Below are 13,862 nucleotides of genomic sequence, written 5' to 3' on the forward strand. Positions count from 1 at the left end.
AATATACAAAAAAGTGAAGGTTCACAGGGGATTTTTGAGCCATGTGATAAGGAAATTGTGATATAAAATCTGGAATAAATATAAAGGAATACTTGAGCCAAAAATACCCTTGTGGACATCACCAAGAGAAGCCAGGGCAGTAAGAAAAAGAAATATGAAAGCAGATTGGCCTATGTTAGGATTAATCCTAGAAATAGATAAAGACAAGCCTACATTGAAAAAATAGGATTAAATTAAAAATCACCTAACGGATTGGTTACAATATTTTCAGTTACACCAAAGATTGGCCATGGATTTAAAGCAAGGAATTGCAAAAGAAACTTCTAAATTTGAAAGAGGATTAATTTTTATGAAAGGAAAAAATATTCCAAAAATCTATGATTACCTTTTGGAATGGGAAAGAAGAACCAGTCAAGGCAGTTATGGTGAAACAGGCACAGGATTTTGGATACAACATATATATATATATATATATATATATATGCAGGTTTTGGTGTCTTCGGGTGTCTTCCCGTGAAAATCTACGAAAGCATATATATATATATATATATATATATATATATATATATATATCAATGGGAGAGATTGTGGAAGGTAGATATTAAATTCACAGCATGCTATAACCTTAGGGAGAACATCATGAAGATGTTCTATAGATGGCATCGTACCCCCTTAAAACTAGCGAAAATGTATAACGGAGGGTCACCGACTTGCTGGATATGTAAAATAGATGTGGAGTCATACATGTGGTGGACTTGTGCAATCATTAGGGAATTCTGGGATAATATCTATAATGAATTCAAGAAATTATTCAGACTCACTTAAACAACAACCAGAGATCTTTCTTTTAGGCATTTTACCATTAGAAATTAAAAAAGAAATAAGACCGCTGTTCATGTATGTCACCACAGAAGCAAGAATACGTGTGGCGAGGAAGTGGAAAACAATACTGACAATTACAGATTGGCAGATACTCATGTTAGAATATTTACAACAAGCAAAACTGACGGGAAGAGTTAGAGGAGTATTGAACCGGAAAATATTTGGAGAATGGAGAATGTTTGAGGATTATAGAAGATCATATTGTACCAACCACACCATATTAGCAGAACTTGAGTGATACTTGTAAACACAACAAATGCTGTTTGTGGAGTAAACCGGAACAGCATTAAAGAATATAAAACTGTGCGAAAGAAACAACGACAGTATAAACAGCACAATGAGAATGATTGGAAGACTCGTTTTGTCAGAAGTCTTTTTTATTTAATTAGGAAGATTAAATTTTTTCATGCACATAAATCTGCTTCTTCTTTCTTTTTCTGTATTTTCTTCTTTTCTTTATTCTTCATTGTTGTTTTCTTTAATTTTCTTTTTTTGCAGTATGAGATTGCAAATTCTTTGTATATGTGTGTAATTTAAATCAATAAAGATTATTTTTAAAAATAAATTTGAGGCCGGCCTGATCAAGTGTTGCTTCCTCTGGTTGGCCCCGCTGGAACTCCAGTTCTTTCCAGACCCTGGGGTCACTAGAGGACTGGTGGCTCCTCCTGGTAAATGGCCTGGTGCGCGCTGGATCACCGGTCCTTCCTTGCCCCCTTCTATCCGGCCAACTGAAGGTCCCATCTGGGGTGCCATCTGTTGTAAACAAAAGCTGCCCTTCTTCCCTTATGGGGGACACAAGAGCCCTTTATAGAGTCCTTTGTGGGTTCTCCATCGGTAGGAGGAAAGAGCAGAGACAAACAGAGACTATTGAGAAGCAAAGCAGCTAGTAAGCCTGATCTTGATTGATCTGCTGCAACAGGGTGCTCCCCTGAGGAGGACCCCCAACCAAGGCGTGCCTGCCCTTATATAGACATTTTAAATTCCCTGCCCTGGAGCTCCAGACCACCCCTCCATACATCACAGAAGGGGCGTAACCCCAGACCACCCCCCACAAACATCATACCTGCATCACAGAAAAGGCGGTCTGCAACAGAAATGTGAATGTTGTTGTTTTTCCTGTCTGCCCGGTTCTCTGATAATGCCTTATCTGATTCCCTTTCCTGGTAGTCTGGCCATTCCTTTGAGATGGTGATTTCCCAATTCCTGAGACAATGGGAAGATTCCCTCACCCGCTCCCTCCTTGCAGAGAAAACATTTGGTCAGTTTGGGAGTCTAAATGGTTTCAGGACGCTCTTCCTGTGCTGCTCCAGACATGTGGTCGACATATCTATGTATGTGCTTGGTTGGTAAATTTATGAACATTTATTATATATATAAAAGCTTCAATTTTTTATTACATGATTCATCCAGCCCAGCCTTTCGCATGATGAATTCTGCATTTACGTTAAATAAGCAGGGAGACAATATACAGCCTTGTCGTACTCTTTTCCCAATTTTGAACCAATCCGTTGTTCCATATCCAGTTCTAACTGTAGCTTCTTGTCCCACATAGAGATTTCGCAGGAGACAGATGAGGTGATCAGGCACTCCCATTTCTTTAAGAACTTGCCATAGTTTGCTGTGGTCGACACAGTCAAAGGCTTTTGCATAGTCAATGAAGCAGAAGTAGATGTCTTTCTCCATAATCCAGCGCAGGTTTGCAATTTGGTCTCTGGTTCCTCTGCCTCTTCGAAATCCAGCTTGCACTTCTGGGAGTTCTCAGTCCACATACAGCTTGAGCCTGCCTTGTAGCATCTTAAGCATAACCTTGCTAGCCTGTGAAATGAGTGCAATTGTGTGGTAATTGGTGCATTCTTTGGCACTGCCCTTCTTTGGGATTGGAATTCATGTGTAGCAGGAACCCCCCCCCAATCACTCAGTTTGTACAAACACAACACACACACACTCACACATGACATATGCAATGCTTCTGTTATAAATTCATATAAAATCAGCCGTACATTGGATCTGCACCGTTCAACTTTTATTTTACACCATGAGGGAAGGACTACCAAAGGGGGGGAGACTTGACACAAGGCAGCCAACATGTCCGCAGTGAGCCCTACCCAGTTGGCATGCCAACCTTGATGGTCCTGGACAGAAGATCATTCCACTCACAAAGGACCTGCATATGGAAGTGGATTCAGTAGGGACTGAAACACAGGGCAGTGACCAGCCCTTCCCTCTGGGGGCAGGAAACAGTGAACTCCTCTTTGTCCTCAGGAATGTAATCATGGGGAGGGGAAAGGAGGAACCTGACAGGTGACAAGACCCTCAGGTTACCACCACAACTCCTCCTCCTTCAGAGAAGTCACACTTCTCTGCGGTCTCTCAGCCCCACTCACCTCACAGAGTGTTTGTTGTGGGGGAGGAAGGGAAAGGAGAATGTGAGCCGCTTTGAGACTCCTTTGGGAAGTGATAAAGCGGGACATCAAATCCAAACTCTTCTTCTTCTTCTCCCTGAACCCCTCCACTGTGTGATGTGTCAATGATGTAGTCATGATGTAGTCTTGGGGGTGTAGCTTGGGGGATTAGCAGCTAATAAAAGTAGGGGGTCTTCTTTTGTTGGGGGCTTCCATCTTGTTCCACCTGGGGGCAGGGGGGAGTCCTGTGGCGACAGTCTTCCATCAAGACCAAGACGACTGGCTGCTCTTTTGCTCTCCTCTTCCTGGCTGGTCTCCTTGTTTCTGGTCCAAGGGATCCCTCAGATTTTGGAATCCTCTTCTGGCTACAGTTGTATCGGCTGCTTTTCTGAGCCTCTTGGCTGTTGTGCAGGGACGGGGCCTGTGTCCACGGTCCTTGTCCTGGCCTGAGTCAGAGGCTGGGGTGGGGGGCTGGGATTTGGGGGGAGTCGATTAGCTGCCCCCCTCCATTCCTGCTTTGAACAGCACCAAGACCTAAAACACGGAGGGATCTAAGCTCGTGGGGTGGGGTGGGGGAGGGGAGGATGTTGCACTTGTGGGGGGGACCCCTCTTGGCAGCTGGATCTCAGGGATCAGCCCCTCCCCCGCTCTCCTGATCCAGAACGAAGAGGGGAGGGGGAAAACCTTCCTCTCCCCCCCTCAATTCTTTCCCTCCCCTCCCGGCACCTCCTCCACACACCCCGCCCCCACAACCCCAATTCCCGCCCCCAAACGTCCCACCCCTTCCTCCTCCTCGTCCAATCCGGCTTCTGTTCCAGGAATGTGAGGGGGGGTGCTGCTCTGCCCCACAGCTCTAGGGGGGGCGCTTTCGGAAAGGGGAGGGAGGAGGCAGGGGACCGCCCCCCGTGGATGCTGCAGGAAAGGAGAATCGGGAGGGAGGACAAAGAGGTAAAGGGGTCGCGGAGGAGAGGGGAGAGGGGAGAGGGGAGAAAGGACCCAGGACCCAGAGACCCCTCCAGCTCCCCCAAGCGCCTTCCGTGGGGCCTGGATCCCGGCACGCGTGCTGCGAAGGGGCGGAGATGGGGCGCCCACCCACGAGGACTCCCAGGCCCCGTTTCCCCCGCGCAGGCATCCCTGGGGCGCGGAGAGAAGCCAGGAGAGAGACCCCCTGTCTTTCCCCGGCTCGTCTTGGGGGGGGGGCAATAGAGGCGGAGAGATGGGTCGCGCCTGGCGAGGGTTGAGCTAAGGCGGCGTCTGGGTGCAGGGGAGACTCAGGGATGGGGGCGCAAGGGCGGGGGGAGGAGGCGGGAGGAGACGAGGACCCAGAGACCCCGCCAGCTCCCCCAAGCGCCTTCCGTGGGGCCTGGATCCCGGCACGCGTGCTGCGAAGGGGGCTTTCCTCGCAGGGCGGACCCCTCGCCCCGTTTCCCAGGCTCCGGGCATCCCATGAAAGGGTTAAGGGGCGAGAGAGACGCCAGGATAGAGACCCCCCAGTCCCTCCCTTGCTCCTGTTGGGGGGGGGGGCTAGGATGGAGAGATGGGGCGCGCAGGGCGAGGTGTCAGTCGCGCTAGAGTGCAGGGGAATCTGCGGGAGAGAGGGAGGGGGAAGGGAAGAGGAGCACTGGGGGGGGGGGGAGATAGGAAGACCAGTCTTGGGGGGGGGGCGTCTCAATCGTGGCTTCCTTGGGCAATCTTCGAAGGGGCCGCCTTGGCTTCTCCCTCCCGCCTAGGAATCGACCCCCGCTGCAAGGCGACCAGAGAGGGATCCCTGGAAAGTGAGGGTCCTGTCCCCCCATCTTTCCATCCTGGAACCTCCATCCTCCTTCCACCCCATAAGCCCCTGCCCTGTCCGGACGCAGCGATTCTGCCCAGTCCAGCCATTGGTCCCCTGGAGAGGAGAGGAAATCCCGAGAGGAAGAGGGGAGGGGGGAGGGGGGAGGCCTTCTCAGAAGCGGCTCTTGGTTTCCGCAATCCCACCCAGGAAGCAGCCAGAAACCTTTTCCTCTCTCTCAGGCTTCTATCTTTAATTGTCCTTTCTTGAGGATGAGGATAATGTACACCTGTCATCAGAAACAGGGGTGCAGAGTCCATGGAATGGCTCTCAGGATTGATACGGAAGTTGCACCTCAAAAGCATTTCTGTTCCTCTTATTCTTCATAGGCCATGTCAGAGTGACTGACAAACTGAGATACAATCCTTCATCATCTGATGACAGCGACTGCATGAATCTTCCCAGTCAAAGGAGCCATTTTCAGGATAGACAGTGCCTGGGGCTGGAGGCTCTACACACCGGGTGTGCCTGTGCAGGCCAAAGACTGCCAGTATTAGCACAGGTGAGGTGTGTGACCCCCCCAAATTTACAGACTGTGAATGAGAGTTTGTGGGTGGGATTATAATTTATGGCAACCCTGTGATTTTCTCCACCCATAACATTTTGTGAGCTGATATTGCAGTATGAATTCCAAAATAACTACAAAAAAATATCATAATAATAATAGTACAGTGGTCCCCAGCTCCCTTAGCCGTTCCTCATAAGGCATCGTTTCCAGGCCTTTGTTTTTTTGGTTTTTTTTATTTTTTAAATAAATTTTATTATTTTTTATCATTAATACACATATACAAGCATACAAACATACATTTCATACAATCTTTAAAAATATTCAAACATACTTACACTCAATCCCACAAATAGTTCCTTTCCCCATCACCATCCACCGACCCTTCACCCCACCTTTGTGTTTGACCTCCAATCTACTCAATTACAATTTCTTTCCACTTCTATTACTTTCTTTCACACACCTTTACCCTAATTTCATACTTCTTTTTCTATTACACGTTGTTTTCCATCTTATTTGATATTTCAGTATTTGAAACGGAACTTGTTTATTCTAATAGGAGTTCTGATTTTTCGATATGATTTTGCAAGTATCTTTTAAACACTTTCCAGTCCCTATCTATCTTTTCTTTTGAAATCCTTCCAATTTCTTCCATTGTTTTGGATATATTGTAATACTCCAATAATTTGGCAAGCCACTCTGTTTTTGTTGGTATTATACCACTTTTCCAGTTTTTCGCAATCAATAGCCTTGCTGCTACTGTTGCGTATAAATATAAGGTCTTATCTTCTTCCTTTACGCTTCCTGGTACTATTCCCAATAGAAAACCTTCTGGTGTTTTCCTAAATGAGTATCTAAACATTTTTTTTCATTTCATTATATATTATTTCCCAAAATTGTTTGATGTTTAAACAATTCCACCATATATGTATCATAGTACCTTTTCCCGTGTTGCATCGCCAGCAGATATCGCTACAGTTTTTATTCATTTTTGCTATTCTTTCAGGTGTTAAATACCATCTATGTTGCATTTTAAGGTAATTTTCTTTCAGTATATAACACATGGTGAATTTCATATCTTCTTTCCACAATTTTTCCCATTGTTCAAACATAATGTTTTTCCCAATGTCTTGCGCCCATTTAATCATTGATGCTTTAACCAGTTCGTCCTTTGTTTCCCACTCTAAAATCAGATTATACAATTTAGATATATTTTTTTATTTTTCTTGTATTAAATATTTATCGAATTTTGAAATTTCTTTTTCAAATCCTAACTTTTTGTCTTTTGCTAATCTATACTTAATTTGAATATATTGAAACCAATCACTAATATGAGCTTTAATTTCTGTGTAGTCCTTTAATTCCAATTCCCCGTTTTCTTCCTTTAATACAGTTTTATAGGTAGCCCAATTTTCTTTCATATTTAATTTTTTCACTGCGACAATTTCTGCCGGCGATGCCCACCAGGGAGTTTTCGGTTCTAAAAGTCTTTTGTATTTCTCCCATATTTTATATATAGATTTTCTGATTATATGCCCTAGGAAGCCTTTATGTACTCTCACTTTTTCATCTATTAAATAGGCATGCCATCCAAATCTCGTCTCTACTCCTTCTAAATCCAATACATCCGAGTCATCTAATTTGATCCATTCTTTTAGCCAGGTCAGACCCACCGCATCATGATATAACTCCATATCTGGGAGACCAAATCCTCCTCTCTCCTTCTTATCTATCATTATTTTGTGTTTTATTCTTGGTTTTTTTCCTGACCATATGAATTTAGCCAAATCTCTTTTCCAGTTATTAAAACATTTATCTCCTCCTAGTATTGGGATACTTTGAAATAAAAACATCATCCTTGGTAATATGTTCATCTTTATTACCGATATTTTCCCTAGTAAGGAAAGATTTAATTTTCCCCATACTTGCAAGTCATTTTTTATTTCATTCCATGTTTTCCCATAGTTCTCATTACTTAAGTCTATAGTATTTGTTGTTAAATTTATTCCAAGATACCTTATTTTCTTTTTAATTTCCAATCCTGTAATTTCTTGTAATTTCACTTTATCTTTTTCTTCCATATTTTTCACTAGTATTTTGGTTTTCCCATAGTTTAATTTGAATCCTGCTAATCTGCCATATTCGTTTATGCATTCCAATATTCTAGGTGTACATTGTAGGGGATTTTCTGTTGTGATCATAACATCGTCTGCAAAGGCTCTTAACTTATATCTTTTTTCACCAACTGCTATTCCTCTTATTTGGTTGTCCTGCCTTATTTTCTTTAATAGAACCTCTAATACTATTATAAATAACATTGGGGATAGGGGGCATCCTTGTCTTGTACCTTTAAAGATGTTGATTTCTTCTCCAAACTCTCCATTAATAATAATTTTTGCTTTCTGTTGGTTATATATTGCATTTATACCTTTTTGGAATTTTTCACCTAAACACAATTCTTTTAATAGTTTTTTCATAAATTCCCATGAGATTTTGTCGAAAGCCTTCTCCGCGTCGATTGAAATCAGGGCTGCTTGTTTGTCTCTTCTTACTTGTAGATATTCCATTATGTCTATTATATTTCTGATATTATCCTTTATTTGTCTACCTTCCACAAATCCAGCCTGATTTTTATGTACTATTTTTCCTATAATTTTTTTCAACCTATTAGCCAGTAATCCTGCGTAAATTTTATAATCGGAATTTAACAATGAAATGGGTCTATAATTTGAGACCAATTCCAAATCCGTACCTTGTTTTGGCAGAAGCGTTATATACCCTTGAGTCCAAGAGTCTGGAACATTCCCCTTCTCTACTGCTTCCTCTATTACTTCTTTTAGTGGGTCAATTAATTCATTTAACATTTCTTTGTAGTATTCTGCTGGTATGCCATCCAGACCTGGGGATTTCCCTATTTTTAATTTTTGAATTGATTCCTTAATTTCTATGGTTGATATTGGTTCATTTAATAATTTATGGTCTTCTTCTGCTATCTCTATTAATTTATTTTTCTTTATATATTCCTCTATTTCTTCTATTGGCACTTCATCTTTTTGATATAATTTTTTGTAATATTTTTCAAATTCTTTTTTGATTTCTGTCATATCCCTTATTGTCCTCTCTTCTACTTTTATTTTATTTATTAATTTTTCATTTCTTTGTTTCTTTAGTTGCCAGGCAAGGATCTTGCCTGGCTTGTTTGCCCATTCAAAATTTTTATATTTCCAAAATTTGATTTGTTGTTCTACCTCCTGTTCTATAATTTTATTATATTCTACTCTCAGTAATTTAATTTCTTGATTTAATCTCTCTTTATTTTTGCTTGCATAGGCCAATTTTTCCTTCCTTTTAATTTCTTCTAAAAGCCCCCTTTTCTTTTTTTCTTTATTCTTATATGCTATTGAGTTTTGTTGTATGAAATATCCCCTAACAACCGCCTTCCCAGCATCCCACACTGTTTTAACATCTGTCCCTTTCCTCCAATTGTTTTCAAAATATTCCTTCATCAACTTTCTGGCTCCTTGCATTACTTTTTCATTTTTTAATAAGAAAACATTCATTCTCCACCTTTTCTTCCCTTTCTCCTCTTTTCCTTTAAGAGTTAATGATACTGGATTGTGATCCGTAAGTGTTTTTGGCAATATTCCGGCATTCTCTGCTTCAATTGTGACATCCTTTTATATATTTGAACATGGCTATCATATCACCCCTTAACCTCCTCTTCTCCAGGCTAAACATGCCCAGCTCCCTTAGCCGTTCCTCATAAGGCATCGTTTCCAGGCCTTTGACCATTTTGGTTGCCCTCCTCTGGACACGTTCCAGTTTGTCAGTGTCCTTCTTGAATTGTGGTGCCCAGAACTGGACACAGTACTCCAGGTGAGGTCTGACCAGAGCAGAATACAGTGGCACTATTACTTCCCTTGATCTAGATGCTATACTCCTATTGATGCAGCCCAGAATTGCATTGGCTTTTTTAGCTGCCGCGTCACACTATTGGCTCATGTCAAGTTTGTGGTCAACCAAGACTCCTAGATCCTTTTCACATGTACTGCTCTCAAGCCAGGTGTCCCCCATCTTGTATTTGTGCCTCTCATTTTTTTTGCCCAAGTGCAATACTTTACATTTCTCCCTGTTAAAATTCATCTTGTTTGTTTTGGCCCAGTTCTCTAATCTGTCAAGGTCGTTTTGAAGTGTGATCCTGTCCTCTGGGGTGTTAGCCACCCCTCCCAGTTTGGTGTCATCTGCAAATTTGATCAGGATGCCCTTGAGTCCATCATCCAAGTCGTTGATAAAGATGTTGAATAAGATCGGGCCCAAGACAGAACCCTGTGGCACCCCACTAGTCACTCTTCTCCAGGATGAAGAGGAACCATTGATGAGCACCCTTTGGGTTCGGTCAGTCAGCCAGTTACAAATCCACTGAGTGGTAGCATAGTCAAGACCGCATTTTACCAGCTTCTTTACAAGAATATCATGGGGCACCTTGTCAAATGCCTTGCTGAAATCAAGGTAGGCTACATCCACTGCGTTCCCTTCATCTACCAGGCTTGTAATTCTGTCAAAAAACGAGATCAGGTTAGTCTGACATGACTTATTTTTCAGAAATCTATGCTGACTATTGGTGATCACAGCATTCCTTTCTAGGTGCTCACAGACTGTTTGCTTAATGATCTGCTCCAGAATCTTCCCTGGTATTGATGTCAGACTGACTGGGCGGTAATTATTTGGGTCCTCTCTTTTCCCCTTTTTGAAAATAGGGACAACATTTGCCCTCCTCCAGTCTGCCGGGACTTCGCCTGTTCTCCAGGAATTCTCAAAGATGACTGCCAGTGGTTCTGAGATCACATCTGCCAGTTCTTTTAATCCTCTTGGATGCAGTTCATCTGGCCCTGGAGACTTGAATACATCTAAACTAGCCAAGTATTCTTGTACTATCTCCTTAGTTATTCTGGGCTGTGTTTCCTTTGCTGAATCATTTGCTCCAAATTCTTCAGGTCGGGCATTGTTTTCTTTATCGGAGAAGACTGAGGCAAAGAAGGCATTGAGGAGTTCAGCCCTTTCTGTGTCCCCTGTTTGCATTTCACCATCTTCTCCTCTGAGTGACCCCATTGTTTCTTTGTTCTTCCTTTTGCTACGAACATACCCATAAAAGCCTTTTTTGTTGCTTTTAACCTCTCTAGCAAGCCGGAGTTCATTCTGTGCTTTAGCTTTTCTGACTTTGTGTCTACACGTGCTGGCTATTTGTTTGAATTCCTCTTTGGTGGTTTCCCCCCTTTTCCATTTTTTGTACACATCCTTTTTTAATCTTAATTCCCCAGGCCCCCAAGGATTTGAGACCCATCAGCTTTCCTCACCTGGTTTAGCCGGCCGGTTGAAGCCGTTGCTTGAACCCCTGTTGCATGCTGACAGCTTCTGGAAGCCACAGGTGAGAGCTGAGTGCAGGGTGGGGACCAAGGGTGGAAAAATGACCCCAGGAGGTGCAGGACATGTCCCCCACCAAAGGAACTACTGCTCCCCAACACCCCATGACATCTAGATTCAGGTAGGTAGCCGTGTTGGTCTGACGCACTTGAAATAAAAAATTTAAAAATAGTCCAGTAGCACCTTGGAGACCAACTAAGATTTGTTCTAGGTATAAGCTTTTGTGTGCATGCACACTTCTTCAGATACACTGACACAGATGTCACCAGACCCTTGTATATCGTGGGAGGGTGGGGTGGGGTTTTTCTCAGAAAGGTACTCCTACTTCCATCTCCCACTACCCTTCACTATATGAAGAAGTGTGCATGCACACAAAAGCTTAGACCTCGAACAAACTTAGTTGGTCCCTAAGTTGCTGTTGTTGTTGTTGTTGTTTAGTCGATTAGTCGTGTCCGACTCTTCGTGACCCCATGGACCAGAGCACGCCAGGCACTCCTGTCTTCCACTGCCTCCCTCATGCTGGTAGCTTCGAGAACACTGTCCCACCATCTCATCCTCTGTTGTCCCCTTCTCCTTGTGAGCCAGTGTGGTGTAGTGGTTAAGAGCGGTAGTCACGTAATCTGGGAAACCGGGTTCGTGTCTCCGCTCCTCCACATGCAGCTGCTGGGTGACCTTGGGCCAGTCACACTTCTCTGAAGTCTCTCAGCCCCACTCACCTCACAGAGTGTTTGTTGTGGGGGAGGAAGGGAAAGGAGAATGTTAGCCGCTTTGAGACTCCTTAAAGGGAGTGAAAGGCGGGATATCAAATCCAAACTCTTCTTCTTCTTCTTCTTCTTCTTGTGCCCTCCATCTTTCCCAACATCAGGGTCTTTTCCAGGGAGTCTTCTCTTCTCATGAGGTGGCCAAAGTATTGGAGCCTCAGCTTCAGGATCTGTCCTTCCAGTGAGCGCTCAGGGCTGATTTCCTTAAGAATGCAGAGGTTTGATCTTCTTGCAGTCCATGGGACTCTCAAGAGTCTCCTCCAGCACCAGAATTCAAAAGCACCAATTCTTCAGTGATCAGCCTACTTTATGGTCCAGCTCTCACTTCCATACATCACTACTGGGAAATCCATAGCTTTAACTATACGGATCTTTGTTGGCAAGGTGATGTCTCTGCTTTTTAAGATGCTGTCTAGGTTTGTCATTGCTTTTCTCCCAAGATCCTAAGGTGCTGCTGGACTATTTTTATTACTTTTTTACTTTAACTGTGTCAGACCAATATGGCTACCTACCATTAAGTACAGTTATCTCCTTGCCTTGAATATCCTCCTTTTCAGTGCCAGATTAGGATAGTCCTCTGTCAGAAGACAAGCAGAGGATCAGGCAGCACATCATCATTATAAAGAACCATTGGGGTGGGTGTTTCCGCCTGGGATTCCCATTTGCCATCTGCTTTCCTCCTGCTTCTCCTGCTCTCTCCATGCAATGTGAGGCATTTAGACAGAGGTCCATCTCCAAGAACAGGAGCTTCCCTGAGCACCCATTCAGCTGACCCCAAGCACCTAGCCTTGTCACTAGTTCTCTGACTGACCCAGACCACAGTCCGTGGAAGAGATGTAGACCTGGGTCGCCCAAAATGGTCCATATAGACCTCCTGAGGTCAGTGAGACTATGCAGGTGATTCATGAAGATCTAGAGGTGGAAATGGGGGCAACCACTTGATTTGAAAGGCAGTCCCACAGGACAACAGTATTCCAAGATCATGCTGTGTTATTAAAGAGGATTGAGGATAATGAAAGGTTCCTGATGCATTACTACCATTTGACATCATACCATTTTCATTTTCTAAAAATTGGGAACATGGGGAGGACATGGGAGAATGTAGGAGATGTTGAAATAAGAGAAGGTGCTAATGGCGGTTGATGTGTCCTTTTTTCCCTGTGTTCTCTTCCTTGAAACCCAAACAGGATTTTCTTTTTGCCAACTCTGAAAAAGGTGATGGAGAAGACAGAATTGCAGGGGACAAGGCACCTTTCGTTTCATTAGGAATAGCCATTAAAATGTGTGAAATGTGGAATATGCTTCACTGAATGAGCACGCATAGTTCACATCAACGAACACAAAAAGGAAAGAACCCATTTAAAGGTATGGAGTGCGGAAAGAGCTTCTCTTTCAATGCAAAACTTAGAACACACCTGCAGACTCACACAGAGAGAAAACGTTTTAAGTGCAGGGAGTGTGGGAAGAACTTCAGTCAGAGTGGAAACCTTAAATTGCACAAACAGACTCACACAGGGGAGAAACCATTTAAATGTATCGAGTGTGGAAAGAGCTTCCGTTGTAATACAAACCTTAGATCACATCAACGGACTCATACAGGGGAGAAACCATATAAATGTATTGAGTGTGAAAAGAGTTTTAGTGTTCGTGAAAGCCTTAGAAGACATCAACGGACTCACACAGGGGAGAAACCATTTAAATGTATGGAGTGTGGAAAGAGCTTCAGTCAGAGTGGAGGCCTTAGGAACCATCAACGGACTCACACTGGGGAGAAACCATATGAATGTATCGAGGGTGGAAACAGCTTTAGTAAAATTGGAAACCTTAGAGAACATCAACGGACTCACACAGGGAAGAAACCATATAAATGTATCGAGTGTGGATAGAGCTTCAGTCAGAGTGGAGGCCTTAGGAACCATCAACGGACTCACACAGGGGAGAAACCATTTAAATGTGTGGAGTGTGGGAAGTGCTTCAGTTTCAGTGCAAACCTTAGACAACATCAACGGACTCACACAGGGGAGAAACCATATAAATGTATCGAGTGTGGAAAGAGCTTC

At 43.4% G+C, this 13,862-nt stretch overlaps 3 protein-coding genes across 9 annotated transcripts in view; 2 read left to right on the top strand and 1 right to left on the bottom strand.

Annotated features, from left to right (window-relative positions):
* Positions 1–13,862, bottom strand: part of LOC309541270 (uncharacterized protein) — a 174,165-nt gene that overhangs the window by 156,779 nt on the left and 3,524 nt on the right. The window lies entirely within an intron of this gene.
* LOC309541297 (uncharacterized protein) overlaps positions 1–13,862 on the top strand; it is a 132,911-nt gene that overhangs the window by 117,725 nt on the left and 1,324 nt on the right. The window lies entirely within an intron of this gene.
* Positions 1–13,862, top strand: part of LOC309541370 (uncharacterized protein) — a 113,134-nt gene that overhangs the window by 78,511 nt on the left and 20,761 nt on the right. The window contains exon 4 of one of the 5 annotated variants that reach the window (XM_082239181.1): positions 5,445–5,617. The exons of 2 other annotated variants lie outside the window; for them this stretch is intronic. The gene's annotated coding sequence lies outside the window, so the exon portion shown is untranslated. Of the gene's footprint in view, positions 1–4,123; positions 4,233–5,444; positions 5,618–11,624; positions 13,168–13,862 lie in introns of those variants that run through there. 2 more of the 5 variants (XM_082239182.1, XM_082239185.1) reach the window with 2 other exon arrangements.

Source organism: Podarcis vaucheri, assembly GCF_965113315.1.
Source record: "Podarcis vaucheri genome assembly, chromosome: 10".
Lineage (NCBI taxonomy): Eukaryota > Metazoa > Chordata > Lepidosauria > Squamata > Lacertidae > Podarcis > Podarcis vaucheri.